Raw genomic sequence first — 17,841 nt, 5'->3', positions numbered from 1 at the left:
TTGCATATTATTTTAATGTTATTCTACAAAATAACCATTATAATATCGTTATTATTTTTTAACTCTGGTTTTATTTTGTCACACCAGCATTACAACAATCTACATCTAAAATATTTCCTCATTTGTGCAAAGCACATTTCTCTGCCAGGGGTAATGAAATGACCAAGCAGTGACCCTCATTTTTATGTTTCTCCTACTGTGAAGAGGAATTGAAGATGAAATGTAGAAGCTAATAGCTGTGCAGCCCCAGTGAATCTAGCAAATCTAAAGAGCCCAGCCATGGGATACATTTAAATATTAAAGCAGTTTTTATGTGCTCTAAACAATATTTGATGCAGCTCTCAGTATGCTTTAATCTGGCTAAATGGTTATTGTGTTATGTGTCCTAGCTGTAAAACTGTCTAGCTCTTTTGTGGTCAGGATACTTTTCCCCACTGCAATTTAGATTGGACGTGGATAAACATAAAGGACCATTCTCCAAAATGTATCTTGTACAGGTTAATCCTGCATGGAGCAGGGTGCTTAGAAACCAGTCACATTTATTTAAGGCTTTCTTCCTTATATGCATCATGACAACTGCTCGTAGGGTAGGGAGGGTGCTGGTTTTCTGAGGGGAAAAAATAAGAGGAACTTGACACAGTTCAGTCGTATAGGGAGAGTGGCATCTGGCAAGGTGCTTGGTGTCTTACCTTAGCCTGGCTACAGTGGGAGTTGTGTGCTTGCATATTTGAAGTGGTTTCTTGCTGGCTTTATTGCTGAACACGAGAAAAATACCTTTTTTTTTTTTCTGGTGAGACTCTTCTGTTTCCCATTGACAGTTTTTGGGGTGCAGGAGCTCCTGTTGTGCTGGCGATCAGTGCTCGGGGCTGCCGGGATGCAGCAGTGCCCTTGGCGAGGATGCAGCTTGCCTGCTCCCACCAAGCAGCAGCAAAGTCTCGGGGCTGAGGCAGGAAAGATGAGGCAGGAAAACCTTGACTAGTGGCTTTTTCTTGTTTGCTGGCTTTTACAGAAACAAACGAACACAAACGTCTTAATTCGTCTATGCCTCAGTCCATTTTGGCTGGCACATTTGCTTTGGAAAGCAAAATGCTTGCTGGAAGTTGGCTGCTTCAGCTGATGGAGCTTCTCCAGGTAGAGGCGTCGGATTAAAATAAGTTGTTTGCATGTACCAGGACTGCAACTGAATTTCCTGCAGGTCTGTGTCTTTTGTGGGGGTTATTCAAGGCTTAAAAAGGTGCAGATGGAATTTTCCCTGGTTTTGCAGCCTTCCTAACAGAGCTCTCCAGTGTCCATTCATGAGCGAGCTCAGGTTGTATTGTTTTCAAGAAAGGCAACAATCATTTCTTGCCTCCTTTCTAGCTGCCTAATTCGTGTTCCTGAGATGTGTAGGAATCCCTTTGCCATTGCTTTCTTTCCCAGATGTGGTTGAAATAGGCTAGTGACCTCAAAAGTGAAAAGGATGCATATAAAGCCTAATTATTCTTTATTTCTTTAGAAAACCAGGCTAAATATGGAGAATATACACATTCTGCTTTTTTTCCTCCTAATTATTCTAATAAAAAACCCACCACCACTTCCCCTCCTCTCCCTCCCACCCCTGAAGAAAAAATCCAACCCCCAGCGTAGTGTGGTTATAGTAGTAATAAGGGGACAGAGCATTTAGTAACCTCTGGGAATGGGGTTTCTGAATTATCTTGAAGTCTTGAAATTACTTTAGTGATCTCCTTTAAATCCCAAGTGGGCAGTGATCCGTATTGTAAACCCTTCACACGTAATTTGACACAATTAGCAAATTCTGCTTCTGAGACCATCTTGTGACTTGTGCTGAAAGCGTTTCCTACAGAGGAGCTGTGGGCTGTCTAGGTCTGGGCGGAGGTAAATGAATCAGCTGTGGGGGAAAGCTGATATTGTCCAGCTTACCCTGAGCCAGGGTGATGCTGATTAAAGAAAGTCTAGTTTATCCACTGTCAAAGGAAATGTTTCCCTGTTCATGTTCCAAAAATAAAGCAGAACGCTGCACACAACTCAACTGCAGGTCTTTTCTGGACTCTGAGTTACTTTTGGTCTAACCTGTTTTCCTCAAACAAAGCGATTTCCCGATTCCTGTAACTGACCTTCCTATCGCCAAGTTGAATGATCTTTGTCAGTGTGACTCTTTTATGATCTTGCTAATGAACTTTCCGTTTTATGCTTCTTGTCTGATTAGTAATGCCAGAGATTTAACCAAGCAGAGATAATTCATTAGTCTGAGCCATAGCTCTGAGGGCATGGTGTCAGGCCCTCCCTCTCTGCTCTGTGCACTCCATTAGTTTCTCTGTGCTCTGAGATCTCCTCCATTTTTTCCTGAAGGAAAATGCAGAAGTCTTCTCCTACTGCAGATTCTTTATGTATTGGTCATTCTTGACTCATTGACAGTGAAATTCATAGTATCATTTTGGAAACTCTTAGGCAGTGATTTTTTTTTTTTAAATCCATATTAAGTTTCATGCAGATCAGTGGAAACAGAAAAACATCCATAGGCTTTTGTAGTGTAAAAAAATAAGTGATTAATTGCAGTTTGCGGATGCAGCTATGATTACTTATGCTACAATTCCTTTCCTTTTTGATGTTTTAATTTGCAGCCCTTAAAATTCAGAAGTGAAGTATTTAATCTGTTACTGAGTAAGTGTTGAAGTCAGTGTACTGTAGAGAAGGAGGGAGATTTCTATGAGAATGACTCTGTGCATGACTCAGTGTGTTGGTTTGATCTTGTGCTTCTTGTCTGCTGATCCCAGGGGGTTGTCTCCTTTCTAGATGTGCTTTATAAGATTGGGAAGTAGATGCTCAAGAGACTAACGTATGTGCATGCTGCTGCCACGTCTGCACTGGCTTAGTGGCCTGTCAAGACTTTGACCATTGCTTGGCCACACTCTTTAGCAGGTTGTAACAATTCCACATTAGAAACCTGGTTCTGCCAAATAGGTAGGCTGGTGAATAGGCAGCAGCTGGTATGGTGGGGGTTCACCTGACAGAGGGATTAAAACTATGGCAGGATAGTTCTTCTTATCTCCAGTGGTAGAGCAGGTTCCTAGGGTGAAACTGGCTACAGCAGGGAGAAGAGCTGGGGGAAAGGCAGAGGGACTCACTGACAAAGCAAAGTCACGTGCAGGAAGAGTGGGAGCAACTGTAAGGGAGATACCTTGGACTAGTGTGGGAAACACCTGTAGACCACTATTATTTGAATGGTATGGATCATACCACTCATGCATACTCATATGGATCATGTCACTTTTTCAGGCTAAAGCAATGGAAGACCTCTTTCGCTCCACCCTATTCACAAGAAGTGTGTCTGCTGCTGCAGAGTGGCTGGTGTTGCAGAGAAGATTAGCTTAAGCTTCTGGGAGAAGCGGGAAAGAGATCAAGGGCTGGGACCTTCGGCAGTGGGGCCTCTTCCTTCTGGAAAGAGAAGCAGAACCGGACTTTGTACCAGCTCTACCAGCAAGGCTGGAGTCAGAGCAAGGGAGACCTTGCAGGGAGTAAGCATAGATATGGGTATGGGAGTCCTCCATGTCAGAACCTGCAGCAACAGCCAGGTGAGTTTTTGGCTTGAAAATCTCTACTAAGGTAGTTTGGCTGCTGTAGTACCTTTCTTTGGACCTTTTCATTAGCTTTTGCCCAATTTCATAATCACTGCAAATTGGGTAGATTCACTAGATTCAGTCAAGTAGTACTAGATTGTGCCAATGACAATTTTAAAGTTATTTCCTCATAAGCAGTGGGTGCAAACCTGTATTCCTTGTGTACCCCCAACTACGAGGGAGAACAGTCACCGTTAATCTGTCAGTGACACGGTCATGCAATGGACAAAGAGACTTGAGAGATTCTGCACAGATGCTTATTAGCTCCACAAAAGTCATATGTTTTGCAGCATGGACACTGTAAAAATTGCCTCCTGCTGCTGGTTTTCCTTCCCGTGTACAGCATGCAGGTGTTAGCAGGACATGCCAGGCAGTGCACGTCAGGATCTCTTTGTGATTATTTCCCCACTGCCTTACATGTGCCCTTCTCACTTATACTGCTGTTGCTACAGAGGGTAGGCACGATCTAATTAAAGACAAGGAGGGATGGATCTGCATATGTTGCTTGTGTTTGGGGACTGTCTGGCTCGGAGGAGTAATAATTGGCTACAGGGCCTTTCACCTCTATGGCATGGCTTTGAATGCAGATCATCTTAGTGACTTTTAATGTCATTACCATGTGACAGCTGTCTTCCGTGTGAAATTAGCTGGTAGTTTGAGTGCTCTTTCTACAAAAAGCCAATATCAATAATTACCACATCAAATGGTGCTATTAGCACCCTTATATATAATTTGAAGTTTAATGAATATGCTTCAAGTATACGTATTGGCATGTGTTGTAACAACATTGGAATCAATATAAATCCACTTAGCTCCATAGTTAAGTCTACATATAGAAATATATGCTGGAGGTAAGTACTTGGGATACAGTAGCATATAGCAGTAGCATCTAATTGGAAGACTCTAACAGCTTTCTGCAACTGCTTTTGGGGTCCCATTATTATATAGGGCATGTAAGTTCATAAAGAATTTAAAGTTAGTCTGTGTGACTATCCCCTAAATGTGTAAAAATCACAGTGAAAAGGCAGCATCAACAGAAAAGGTCAAGGTAGTTCAGGGAAAAGTCCTTCTTGATAAATGACTCCCATTTCCATGGTGAGAGCTGTAAGGAGAGATATCTCTTATTAGACCAGCTGATACAGCTGAATGAAACAGATAAGCTTTTGGACACATGGACTCTTGTTTTTAATGTGTCAGCCTTAGATTAAGGCAGCAGCCCAGCTCTTATTAAAAACTTTTGCACTTTGCCAGCTGTAACTGCATTGTCTTAAGAGGTATGGTACATGTCCTCCTGACTTACACCATCCATGCTGGTGGCTGTGGTCTGAACTGCAGCCATTTACAGAATGAAGTTTTGCCACTTTTTCTGTGGGGAAAAAACAACCCCATGAGAGATACCAAGGAAAAGTGCTATGGTTGAAGGTTGACCTCAAATTCTTTGCTTGTGTCCTCTGATGACTTTTGGAGTTCTGTTCTGCATTGCAACCCTAACAGCAGCAATAACACAGCTGTGAACCATTGCCTCATTCCCCTACCTGAGTGGGAAGCTAAAGAGGAGGCTTGGAATGTTGACTAAATGTATTTGTGCTGGAGAGCAATGGCTTCTCTGGAAAAGTGGTTTTTAAGAAAGAGCTTTTTTGTTGCATTTTCCTCCTGGACCGTAGAGACAAACAGCTCCAGCAGAGGAACCCATGGTGCAGGTCACTGGCAAGGTGGGAAACCTGAGTCTGTGTTACTGCTGTTCCTTACTTGCTCTCATACCATATTTATGCAAAGAACAACAGATCCTACAGAAAAGGCTTGCTGAGAAAGACACTGTCTTGCCCCACTCTGAGGGATGAAAAGGAATATCTGACATCTTGACATTTTTCATAATACGGAATTCTTTTCTCCCAGCAGGTCCTTTTCGAGGTGATGAAGGGAAATGTTCTCAGCATGACTGTTCCTTGCTTATGATCTCTGTAGATTTTCTACTCAGTTGATTCTGTAGATTTGCATGCAGTCCCTTCCTCCTCAAAATCTTGTGATACCTATATACTCATACACTATTATTGGTAACTTGTTCTCCTCAGGGTGAAAATGATTAAAACCCCCATAATTCTGCAGTCCCACATAATACATGTAGACCCTCCTATTAGGTAATGAAACCATTATTCACTAACAAATTAAACATGCGAGTCTGTGAAGGTCTTTTGTAAACAGATAAGGTGTTATCTGTTAGAGAAGAGAGCCTCCAGGCTATCACTGAAGAGCATATTTTACATAAAATGAAGGGTGTTCCTGAGATCCTGGGAGGACACAGTAATAGAGACTGTCTTTCTTTACAATGACAAGAAGAGTGGCTTCTCAGGCCCAGTTTCTTGGGGGTCTCCATATAGTGTTTTTAGAATAGGTTAGAGACATACCTGTCAGAAGTGCCAGAGTTCATGACCCTTTCTGGATGACCTCCTAAGGCCCCTTCAAGACCTCTCTCCTATGATTCTGTGACAGATTCATGCCTGGGCAAGCAAAAGAACAGATCTCTACCAAAAGAGGTGGAAATGTTGCCTAACACAGGATTACAGAGCAAGGATAACTCATTGGCTAATTTGTGCCTATGGATCTCCTAGCAGAAGGCTATAGAACAGATTGTAGACAGCTTCTTACTGAACAAAGCCACCCTATTGCTAAGGGGCTTTCTTGTTTTGCCACTCTGCAATCCCTGCTCTTGGGGTCCTTTCTGCACTGTGACTCAAACTACAGGCTAGAAAGGAAAAGCTTCAGTAACGTGAGTGGAGATACAACAGATCGGAATGGGACTACTTGGTTAGCCTTTTGCACTGTCTGCTGCTGCTGCCATCCCTGTACTGCAGTGCATTTGGGCCTTTTATCCTTTATAAGGCCTTGTTGACCAGGGACCCCAAAAGAGACGCATGTGGGAGAGGTAGTAGGCTGAGAAATGCTGAGCTGTAGTATTGACGTGGGCTTCAAAATGTCTAATTTTACAGGTGAAGTACTTGACCTGGGGTCATGAATAGAGGGGTGTTGGTCATTTAGCAATGAGGGACAGAAGCAGCATCTTGCATATGGGAAAATTTAGTGACAGGAATGGGAAGAAGAAACCCAGGGACATGCGTTACTTGCACAGATACACCGTGTCTCAGTGGGATGGTGGTCTTTTTCATTACTGCATCATGAAAGAAGCAGCCTGTCCTACTCCAGCCGTGTTTTATACCTTCATCACAAGCCTCTTTCTGCGTGAAAAGCAATTCCCTCACAAATGGCCCTTCATTAGCTGTGGGGTCATGTCAGAAACAATCATCAGTGTATTGCTGATGTGGCCAATGCATCTTGTGAACTCTTTGACCCTAGCAGTCAGCAGGATTTCTTTATGTGAAGCACTAATATGAAAAGCATTAGCATTAATGAAAGAGCTCTCGACCTGGTTGGTGTAAGGGGTCAGCAGAAGTTTACAGACACCTTTGCCTAACATTCCTATCATGCCGGGCAGTTTGACTCTCATCTTGTTTTTCACAGGCTCTGATTAATAATATAATTCTCAAATTCTGCTACAGCCTGTCAATATAGCAGGAATCCAGCAAATCTAGAAGCCACCCTAACTGCAAGTCATCACCCACTTTGGGATTGGTCTGTCTGCTCATATTCACTCATTTATGGTGTCATGTCAACTCATTACCCTACTGGAAAACAAGAAAGGGGCTAGAGCAGATGAAGACTTTGAAGAATTTTTTTTGAGAAACCTTACCCTCATGCTTCTCTTGATCTGGTTAAGAATCTCCTCCATGGATGAGACAATAGTTTCCCAACATCTCTTGATCCAATAAGTTCCTCCCAGAGGGTGCAATGATAGATGTTGAAGGTCCTGAACAGTCCTTAGTCATTACAAAGAGTATTTGAAAGGGTGCCAACAAATGGTGGAAGGAGAAGCTCTTGTGAAGGGTAGAAGACCTTTTTATGGATGCCTTTTTCTTTAAATTTAAAAGTCATTTTTAAAATATATGGTTGTAAACATCAACCCAATTTTTACTTAATCTAGCTTGCACTTGGATCAAAGAACAAATTAATGTTGCATATAGGTAGACAGCACAGCATACTGAATAATATATAGAGTAATAGTGTACATTAACTACAGAACTTGAACTGCTGGATGTTTTATTTCAAAGCCCCAGAAACCTCCTGGAGCCATCTGAGTGCCATAGCTCTTCCCTGTGCTCATGAGGATTGTAAAGGAGAGTCTCAGGTACCCATGGCTGGGAGCTAAAGGCTTGGTGGCCCTTTGGTGATCTCTCAGCTTGCTTACTGAGCAGGGGAGAGGACTGGAAATCTTTCTAAGTGAATGGCAAACCAGTTTCACCTGCAGGATGAGCTACCTGTGTCTATAAATTGTAGGTAAGTGTAGTTTGGAGTCTTGCATCTGTTTGGGACTCCTGATTCTGGTCTTTACAGCAGCAACTGAGCATATTATGTTTCATTTCTGCCACTTGCCTTATTCTAACTCCAGCTTTGATTCACAGCTTTGCTAAGCAGTTGTGAGTGGAAGAGCTATCTGTAACTGTTTTGTCAGTCTTACAAAAGTAGTGGGATGTGTATAGGTAGGAGCAATGACTGTGGCAGTCCCAAGACAATAGTATCTTTTTGCTTCCAGTCTGGAGTGCTCTCCTAGCTGTCTGGCATCTCATGGAGCTGGTTATGTTTCAGAGCAAAAAATATGTGGATGCTTGGCTGAGCTATGGGGCTAAAAGTTCATTTCAAAACAAATGGTATTTCAGCTGTCTGATTTTTGTAGGAGATGTTTACTTACTGCAGGAAGGTGATTGTATCAGCTAGCGTAAATTTTCAGTGTTCTTAACAACATGCTTTACTTTGATGGGAATAATTTACTTAATTAGGTCTGTCAATTATTTTTTCTTGTCCAACTGAACTTTTTCATTCAGTTTGTTAGGGTTCTGTTGAAGACATGGGACAATAAAGACAGATGGTGATTCCTGTTCACAGGTCAGCCCTATGATGGGGTTGACTGTCTGCGTCCAGCCTGGAGTCCAGACTCTTATGTATGACAAGTGTAGGATTGACATATGTGCCTTCTTCATCTCCAAGTCTGCACCTGCATTCAGCCTACAGGAGCTGCAGCCCTTCCAGGATAGTGTAGAGTAGGCTGGAAAGGTTGAACAATTAAGGGCCCAAGGTGGAAATGCAGAAATGGCAGGGACTTTGGCTCTTTGGTCCTTATTAGCCACAGTGTCATCAGGTCCCACCTTAGAGAAAGAAAAGAGGCTGCCTGGAGAGAGGTGTGGAATATTTCATACTCTGTTTTGGGTAAACATTAGCTTCTGTGGGAGTTGCTTTATTTCTGGATTTGTTATGCTTGGTTTGTCTTGCTGGTTTTAAATATTTGTACAAGTGACTAGAGCTATGCAAACTGTGCCTGAAGGAAACATGAAACAGAGGATAAGAATTAACTCGAGGTACCAAATTAGTCAGTATCCTAACTAAAAATATTATGAGGCAAACTGAAGAAATGCGGTATAAGAACAAGGAAGTAATTACGTTGTTCTGACCTGTGGAAGTGAATGTCCAGGGAATGTATTAGTCTGACAGAGAGGCTGGTGGTGAAAGCCTATGTTTAATAGGTTTATAATTTACAGTGTCTTGAAAAGCACTCATTTATTTGTGTTTAGACATACCGGTAGGTAGGGAGACTGCCTGTAAAGTTATTGTTCAGACATGTTGCCTTCTGCTGCCATTTTTGTGGTCAATATTTACCTTGATTTTTTTTGGTAAAGACTTATAAAACATGTGGTAACATTTGCATAGCTGTGCAGATATGGTCAATATAGCCTTTGCCCCATAACTCACCACTTGAGCAGCACCACAACTGCTCGTTGCCATCGCACGAGGCGGTGAAGTTTAAAATCACAGTGGACGAGTTTGGGCAGTGTTGCAGGGATTAGAAATACCTAAGCCTGGGACACACCGCCTTACCAAACACAGTTTGCTATCTTATATATCAAATGACAGGATTACATTTACAAGTGTAATAACTTCATGTGAAAACAAGTGGATGCCTTTTAAATTAATTGATTCCTTCCTGTCAGCTGCTGTAGTGGAAGACAATGCTTATTAAGAAAAATATAATACTGCCAAATGGAAAACCCTGAAAACCAGAGATCTCTTGACATGCAGAGAATAGCCGTGGTGGTGAATAGCTGCTTAGAATGCAAGTACACTGGGGTCTGCCTGTACTAAAAAAATGCTTTATTATTGCTGCTGCCTTAACTGCTGGTTAAAAACAACTCAGCTGACAGTATTAATGGCATAAACCCATTAGAGTGAGAGAGAAATGAGGGAATAGGTTTCCTCTAATGGCGTTGTTCTGTAGACAAGCACCTGAAAATCATTTTTAGCTTGTTTGCTGAATACGGAGGGATGGAGACACCACTTTGATGTGATGCTAATAAGATCTAGTTGCTGAATATCATCCTCTGGAAGAAAGAGGGGTAATAGCTGAGTGCCTAGGATTCTTCATTGTTCCTGACCAGGCTTGGACAATCCAAGACTTCCTACTATGCAATGAAGAGCTACTTTTATCTTTTTCCTGCGTGCTTGTCACTTGCTAGAAAAATAGCCAATGTTACTTTAAAAATTTTTTTTAAACATAGGAAGGAGAATAAGAGTAACTGAGTGTTACTTTTGGGCACTGCAGAAATGAAAGTCACTCTGCCTCATTCCCCATTCCTTGACCCATCAGTTCTACTATCTAGAACTGTTTTTTGATATTAATTATGGGTTTGTTTAGTTGTCTCTAGACTGTTCACTGATTATGTTGAATACAGGTGAGCTGAAATCTCATTCGGTAAGCGGGAATATTTCCTATTGTTTCATGAAAGTTTAAAGGAAATAAAGTTAAAAGTGTTCTGCAGAGGGAAGGACAGACTTAACAGCCTGCTGTCCCCTTACAGCAGCATGTGACTCTTTCAACTCCAAGGGGAACCTCAATTCATGCACTAAACTCCCCAAAGTATTAACACTTTGTAAACTGCTGCAGACATTTCTGTGAGCAGGAACAAATCGTAGCTGGCAAAATCAAAGCCTGCTGAAACTTGCTGCAGATGAAGGCAAGATATTTTCTCTCTTTGCTCCTGCAAAGCAGAATGTCTCCTGCAGCCTCTCTGCCTCTGTAGATGAGCTGGGCTTTATTCACTAGCATACATGCAAATTTTCCTCCTAGGAATACATGCAGGTTTTGGAAGACAGCACCCGACAGAAAGGACTATGTCTTTTGGCTCTTGCTTCCAAACGAATTTGTAAGCATGAAAAAAAATGCCTTCAGGAGGTTTAAAAATAGTTCTCATAGCTGGAATTTTTTTGCCATATTTCTACATAACCTTATCCACTTTTACTCCCCTGTTAAAAACTGTAATGGGAGAAAAACAGCAGAAGCAGCAAGTGTTATCTGAGAACTATTTAATGTGATAGCATTACTATCTAACAGGATTTGAAAATGGTGTCTGAGAAAAATCTTAATTTTTAAAGCTTCGTGTTCTGGCAAACAGTTTGCTAGAGATTAGCACTGTAGTTATGATTAGAGTACAATCTGCATTATTCCACAATTTTCCCTTTCATATAGCACATTATGCTAATCACGCTGTATTCCATTTTTCAATAAAAGGTCAACAGTGCACTGTTTGTGCAGAATGTGCAATTTAAACTTCATGTCTGTCATTAGAGATAATCTAGGTTTGCTGTACCAAGTGAGGTTGTCATAGAAACTAGACCTGAGATCTCTGTTTACAGCCTTTGGAGAATAAACACTTTGCATTTATTTCACTGAAAAATAGGCGAACAATTAAATAAGGTTTGAAAACAAAACCATAATGGCCCAGAGAGAGATGTCATTCATCAAAAATCAATATATGTTATGCAGCTGGTAAACTCCAAGCATTCAAGCAGTTGACTGACAGCAATAGTGAAATATTTCCCGGGGGGCTTAAAGGAGTAACTGATAGTGTATCATAACGCCTGGAGCGGAATTAATTTAAATTTGCTAATAAGTTTTGTTCCAGGAATTACAACGCTGAAGAATATTTGTTTAAATTTTTGCTTTATGTCAGGTAAGGATTTTGTATTGGCTCCTTGGATGTTTTTAATAGCACTGGGAGATATTTTAGGTTTTATTTTCCTGTAACATTCTGTGTCTTCCTATCATAGCTAAACTTTTCTTTGTGGATTATAACAAGGTTTGCAGGCATCCTAAAAATATCTCTGCTATCTGCAGCATCATTAGTGAGCAAAAGGGTACAACTTCAAGCTTAACACTGAGGTTTTAGCTTGCTCTTTGTGTGACGTGTTATTAACTTGTAGAGCTCACCTTTGTCAGGCAATGGTATTTAGTAATGTTTCAGGAAAGGATTAGAGAAATATGTGGACAAAGATGACTTCTGTTGTTATAGCAGAGTAAAATCACCAAGACTATCAATCTTTTTTTCCTCGGGGCATAATCATATTACCAGCTGGGTGTTTATGTAGGGGTTTTGTCAATGGCATAGCATTACTCTACTGACAAGATGAATTATGCGGATTGTATGTCTTCTGAAGCATCTGAATACTGCCTGATGTCCACACACAAGTATAAATAGACTGTACCACGTCCTTAGACACAAAGGTGTATACAAAACAGGTGGTTTGTTGCCAGCTTTTGAGAAGAAAGTGGAACACAAAAATTGACTGCATCTTGAAATGAAACAGGAAAACCCACAAAACTTATAGCTAAGGCAAGCTGAACGAAAAGCTTTTGATATTTTGCTTCTTTGTCAAAGTAAGCATTTCTCTCCCAGCAGACAGGACAACTGAATTCTTCCAGGCAGGAGGTATCCATGCTCTGCTTTTGAGGGTGTAAAACAAGACAGTGAAGCCTGTTTTTTTTCTGCTGGTGGAAGCTGTGCAATGCTCTGTTTGCTGCAGTGCATTTCTCTTCATTTCTTCCAGCAATGAATGTGATCTGTTAGTCCCTAAGGGTTGTCCCTGATATCTCATTTTCCGAGGAAATAAGGGGACAGCTCTGCTAAGGGCTGCCTGCATTGTGTTATGCCATTGGCAAATTTGGTCTTTCAGGTCTATGCAGAGCCCCGTGCTCAAACCCTAAAAGAGCAACTGTAATGAATCCAGGCTGATATTCTGGTATTTGTAAGCCTTCAAGTCCTTGGTTTTTGGTGGATGCATTTTATAAGCAGTACAAGAAAAGATGCTGGGGTGGTTCTGTAAATGCAGTTTCTCTACCTTTCCAGAGCAGAAAATCTTCCCATGCCAGATGTGTTTGCTCAGCAGCACACACTTCCCTTATAATTATCTGCTCTATTTGTAGTTCTTGACCTCAGCTGCATCAGTAACATGGCAGGTCTGTGAATCAAGTCCTGGCTTGTTGAACTGCCACTCAGACAATTTTTATGATACAATATACAGTAATCCAGTATTAGCAGGAACATAGACCTTGAAAAGCACTTTCTGTTATGCCTGTGCTAATGTTGAGACTCACAGCCCTGCCTTTGGGTGACTGGCATGGCATTGGTTGAAATACTGAGAAAACCATTAACCGTAATAAGTTGTTTATCCTGGTCTTAAGCTTGCCTCAGAACTTTTCCTGTAACTGTGCTGCATTAGTGCAGGGGCCCCAAGTCTATAGACACCTTCAAACAGAGAAGCTAAAGCAACGACAGGGGCTCATAGACAGTGTCTACACTTGACTGAACAGCCTCAAAGGCTTGGAAAAGCCCGGGGGACATCTGCCAATGTGTCTGCAGGCTTGGAGCTCAGGCCACATCAGTGAGCAGTGTGCCCGTATTCCTGGATTTGCAAATGGTGGGTGTTGCCTGCCTGTTTTTGTGTGTCAGGTTTAAATGGACACTGCTCGTAACACTTTAATTTCAGCATATCATAAAAGCTTAGGTTGGCAGGCATATCACAAACCCTTCACTTGAGGTGGGAAACCTTTGTCTGAAAGGAATTGCCATGCAGATCCAAAGTGGTTACCCTTAGTTTCAGCCTGGCCTCGTTTTGCAGCTTGTTTGCTTCCCTGCTACCGCCAGGGGAGAGCATCTCATCTCTGGTTTTGTTCTTGGTTTTATTGGCTGCATCTCTCTGTGCCAGTGAGTGTAGCTACATTGGAAGGTGGTGAGGGAGATTGGTGATGTACCTGGGTTTTGCTTGCTAATGGCTATGGCTTGGGCACAGAAGCAGGAAGATCTCCAGTGCTCTGAGCAGCCCATGCTGTGGAGGAAGCTGGCTGCTGTGTTTGGCACTCCTGGGCCCCTTTGATAAGTACAGCCATGGGTAGCGGTGACAAACACGCAAATAGTTATGGCTGCATCTGAGAGGGATGTAAGGAGGTAGCCTTGCCTGCTGAAGTGGAAGGAAGCATTTTCCCCTAGTGTGATCTGCCTTCAGTGCTGACGGCATGTACTTTGAGGCTTGGCAAATTCCTAGCTACTCCTTTCAAATGGAGAGAGACAGTGACATCCTGGCCAGCTCTTTGGTCTAAGCACAGTGAACTGAAATGCATTTTGAATGCCCTGGAGTGAAATCTGGACTCTGACGTTGTCTTTGACAAAAGTCCCATTGATTTTTTTTTTTTTTTTTTTGAAGTGGAACAGGAATTACCGCTGTATTATGCATTGCATGATATGTGGCATTATCCTTCTGGCTGGAGAAACAACTATCAAGTGAGAAGGAGCACTCTAACATAGTCTCTGCTACTAGATTTCTTTTTTTTATCTATATGGCAAAAATGTGTTTAATAAAAAGTGCTTGGTTTGGCAGTTAGTTGAGAGGTGTGCTTTCCAAAGGCTTACTAGATAGGACTCACTTTTTGACCTATGCTATGGTAGGTTTTTTTGATTAGCTATGAACCTCTTTGTCTTTTGTAAGAGATGGAGTGAATATCTGAGTGTACCCTGAACAATCTTCTAGTTAGAGAGGGAATTATGTTACTCTATTTCCCTGCAAATATCTCTTCATTTTCTTTTGAGCATCTATAGTCATGTTCTCCAGGTAGATTATTTTCCTTGTAATTCTCTGCATAGATAAGAGCTCTATCATGCTCAGCAGGGATTTTTTCCATTTCCAGGTGGGGGCTACTTCTCACTTTTATCATTGAATTCCTCCTCTCTACTCCCTGGTATTTATAGGTTACTGTCACCTCTTTCACATTTGCAAGCTTCGTGCATCCTGTTCTCCATGCTCCCTTTATGGGAAATAGTTGCCATTGCTGCTGTAGGAGGGAAGAGGGTGGGAAAAGCAGCGATTTCTCAGGTTATACTGGTTTTGTTAAATGATGAAGCCAGTGTCTCCTTTCAAGAGGCAGCTTCCTCTGCACTTGGCTTGTGCTGGACTGAAGTATGCTAAGTGAATTGTAGCTAGGGCCGTAGATTTTGCTGATGTGGCAGTTATGAAGTCTGAGGCAGTTTTGGCAGTTATCAGTTTTTTTAAATCTCAGAGCAAGCTTTTTTTCCCACAGAATGAATGAAAAATGGAGATCTGTTACAGCTTCTTCCTTTGCACGCTGCTCCAGGCCTTTTGAGTGGGCTCTGCTTGAGGGACTTTATGGCCTTATCCTCTTGGTGAGAATATTTTGGTGTAGAGGCCAATAAGAACAGGGATTGCAGCTTCCCAAACCTTGCACAGGGAATCCAGTGAGCAGCCTAAATCTCAGCTGGTGCCCCTGTGTGAGCAGTGCCAGATGTCATCATTTGTCCTGCTGCTGTTTCAGATCATGGGCATACATAGGAAGATCGATAGAGCAATTGAATCAATGTTTCTTGAAACCTCTTGTTGAAAATATACTGCGCCTTTTGTGATAGACGGATTCTCCATCTCCACACAGTCTTCACCTCCGCAGGCTCCTGGGCTAGCCGGCTGATCGCTGGTGGTTTTGCTTTGTTGGCTCTGCCCTGGTGCCCTGCCAAGCGCCTTCTTACACAGAAGACAGACACATACGTGTGTGTAAGTGCAAGAGCATCCTTCCTAAAGGCAGCGCTTGTGCCCTTCTCATGAATATTTCAGTCTTCACTCTTGGTGAGGAAGAGCAGAGTTGGGCAATAGCTGATGTGGCTGGAGGTGCGGGGCTGAGGTGCTGCCCCCAGGGCAGGGATCCCCCCGGCAGAGCATCCCTGTGCTCGGGAAGGAGGCTCAGCGGTGCCCACAGCGCTGCCTGTGAAAGTCAAGGCCGTCGCTGTGATCGCTTGATGACAAAGCTTAATTACCCTCCGTGTTCAAATCTTTCCAAAAGGCTGTGATGCCTACGAAAATGGGATGATTATAACGGCCATTCTGCAAGGAGCCAAGGTTAATCTATAGAGATCATACGCTCACACATGGTGATGTGTTATTTGTCACGTTCACTGTGCCCGTTTCACCGTGACCTCTTCTCCCTTTGTTTGGCTTTGTCTCCTACCGCGTGCACCGGAGAGGGACAGCTTTCTCCGGGTCGACGTGGCATCTGCCCCTGCCTGCGCTTCTGGGTGCTACAGGAGTAATAAAAAACGCCCTCAGTGCCTGCTGACTACTTCCCCAAATTCTTGGGCTTTTCATTCAATTGCTCCAAAGTATATATAAAAAAAAAAAAGTAATGTTTCGATCCTGTTTTACAATATTTTTGTGAAGGAGTCGACTGCACATGGTGCATGCTGAAGCTGATTTTGAAGGGCTGTAAGACAAAAGTAAAATGACAGTTGAAGATTATGACTAGAATTTACTGGAAATTTAATTTGGTTCAGAATTTTTTATTTTAATGAGAAAAGATGTCTCTAAAAATTCTGTTTTGGAAGAATTGGGATATGATGTTACAGCTTACTGCTGCCTGCCTCAAACTCAAAGGTTTTAGTCAGTTTTAATTTCTGATTGTCTCTGTTTCTTTTTTTAAAATGTTTTTAATAACATAAAATCCATAGTGAGAGTTTCAGTCTGTCAATAGGGTTATTTTCCAAGACAAAATAATTCAGAAGGAAGGTCAGTACTTGGCAAAACTGGCATCTATGAAATGAGCAGACAACAGAGAGCTCATATGTGACTCCAGAGCTCAGCAGTTAAATGGTTGTGTCTCCAGCTTGGGCCAGTGTATTTTGTACAGTCACTGCAGGGAGAAAGCGATGGGGGAGGAGAGGGCAGAGGCTGGTGCTAATGTTTTTAATTTCTCATTTACTATCAGGCAGCACCATATGGAGCAGAATGAAGCATATAGAGGAAAGAGGGATGGATGGCATTTTTCCCTTGAGCTTCTTGTCAGAAGACAAGGAAAGTGAATTCTCTGCAGGTAGCTTGAGCCTTGCCAGAAAAGTGGCTTTTATGATTGCTAATGGTGGTGAGGACATTTTTTTAATAAATGTGTGGGCTTTTGGATTTTTTTTTGTTGTTCTTAATAGGATGAGTGGGATTGACTTATGCCACTCTAATATTTTCATAATGTCAGTGCATTATTTTCTTACAGCGTTCAGAAGTATGCTAGGTACTTGTCACAATCAAATATTATTTATTTGGAGACTCAGTAGGATGCCCAGGCATCTGAATGCCTCTAAAAGAAACACTGCTGCTTTGACTGATTGTGCAATGGCACTTCTCCTCCCAGCTGCATCTCATAATCTCCGACTGCCAGCAGACCTGTGGTGAACAGTGACTCTTTCCCCTGCTCAACTGCTTCTCCTCTGACATCTCTTCCTCCCACAGGTTGCATCAGCTTTTTTGCAGTGACCACTCAAAGGTGAAAGCTTTGCACTTGCTCAAAAGGCAAGGGCTTTGAAACTGGGGGGAGGGAGGAGAAGAGCCTGCCAGAAAAGCAATGCCCTTGACGATCTTGTGTTGTAACTTCTGTGCAGAGGGTACTTGAGAGCTCGTGGGAGCTCTGAGCTCCTCTGTAGCGCTAGGAAGGCACAAAAGATGCAGGTATGAGTAAAGGCTTGGGACAAACTTTTCAATAAAGCATCTCCTGAGGGCTGCTTTGGAGCTGTGACATCCTGAAACTAAAGCTATGCCTGGTCTGTGTGAACCAGGCTGCTTTGTGTCAGCAGGGAGGCCCCAGCAGAAAGCCCCTCTAGTCCCTTGGGGCTGAGACCAAAAATTGTGTGTGTTTGTGTGCATGTTTAGACACACAGTGCTCATCCAGCTCGCTAGTGCCTCTGCCAGCAGGGTGCCTCTCGAGCCTCAGGGAGCAGATAAATCTATTGGCATGGCTACTTCA

Source organism: Buteo buteo, chromosome 4 (assembly GCF_964188355.1).
Source record: "Buteo buteo chromosome 4, bButBut1.hap1.1, whole genome shotgun sequence".
Classification (NCBI taxonomy): domain Eukaryota; kingdom Metazoa; phylum Chordata; class Aves; order Accipitriformes; family Accipitridae; genus Buteo; species Buteo buteo.
The sequence above is the reverse complement of the archived record's forward strand: the minus strand, read 5'-3'. Positions refer to the sequence as shown.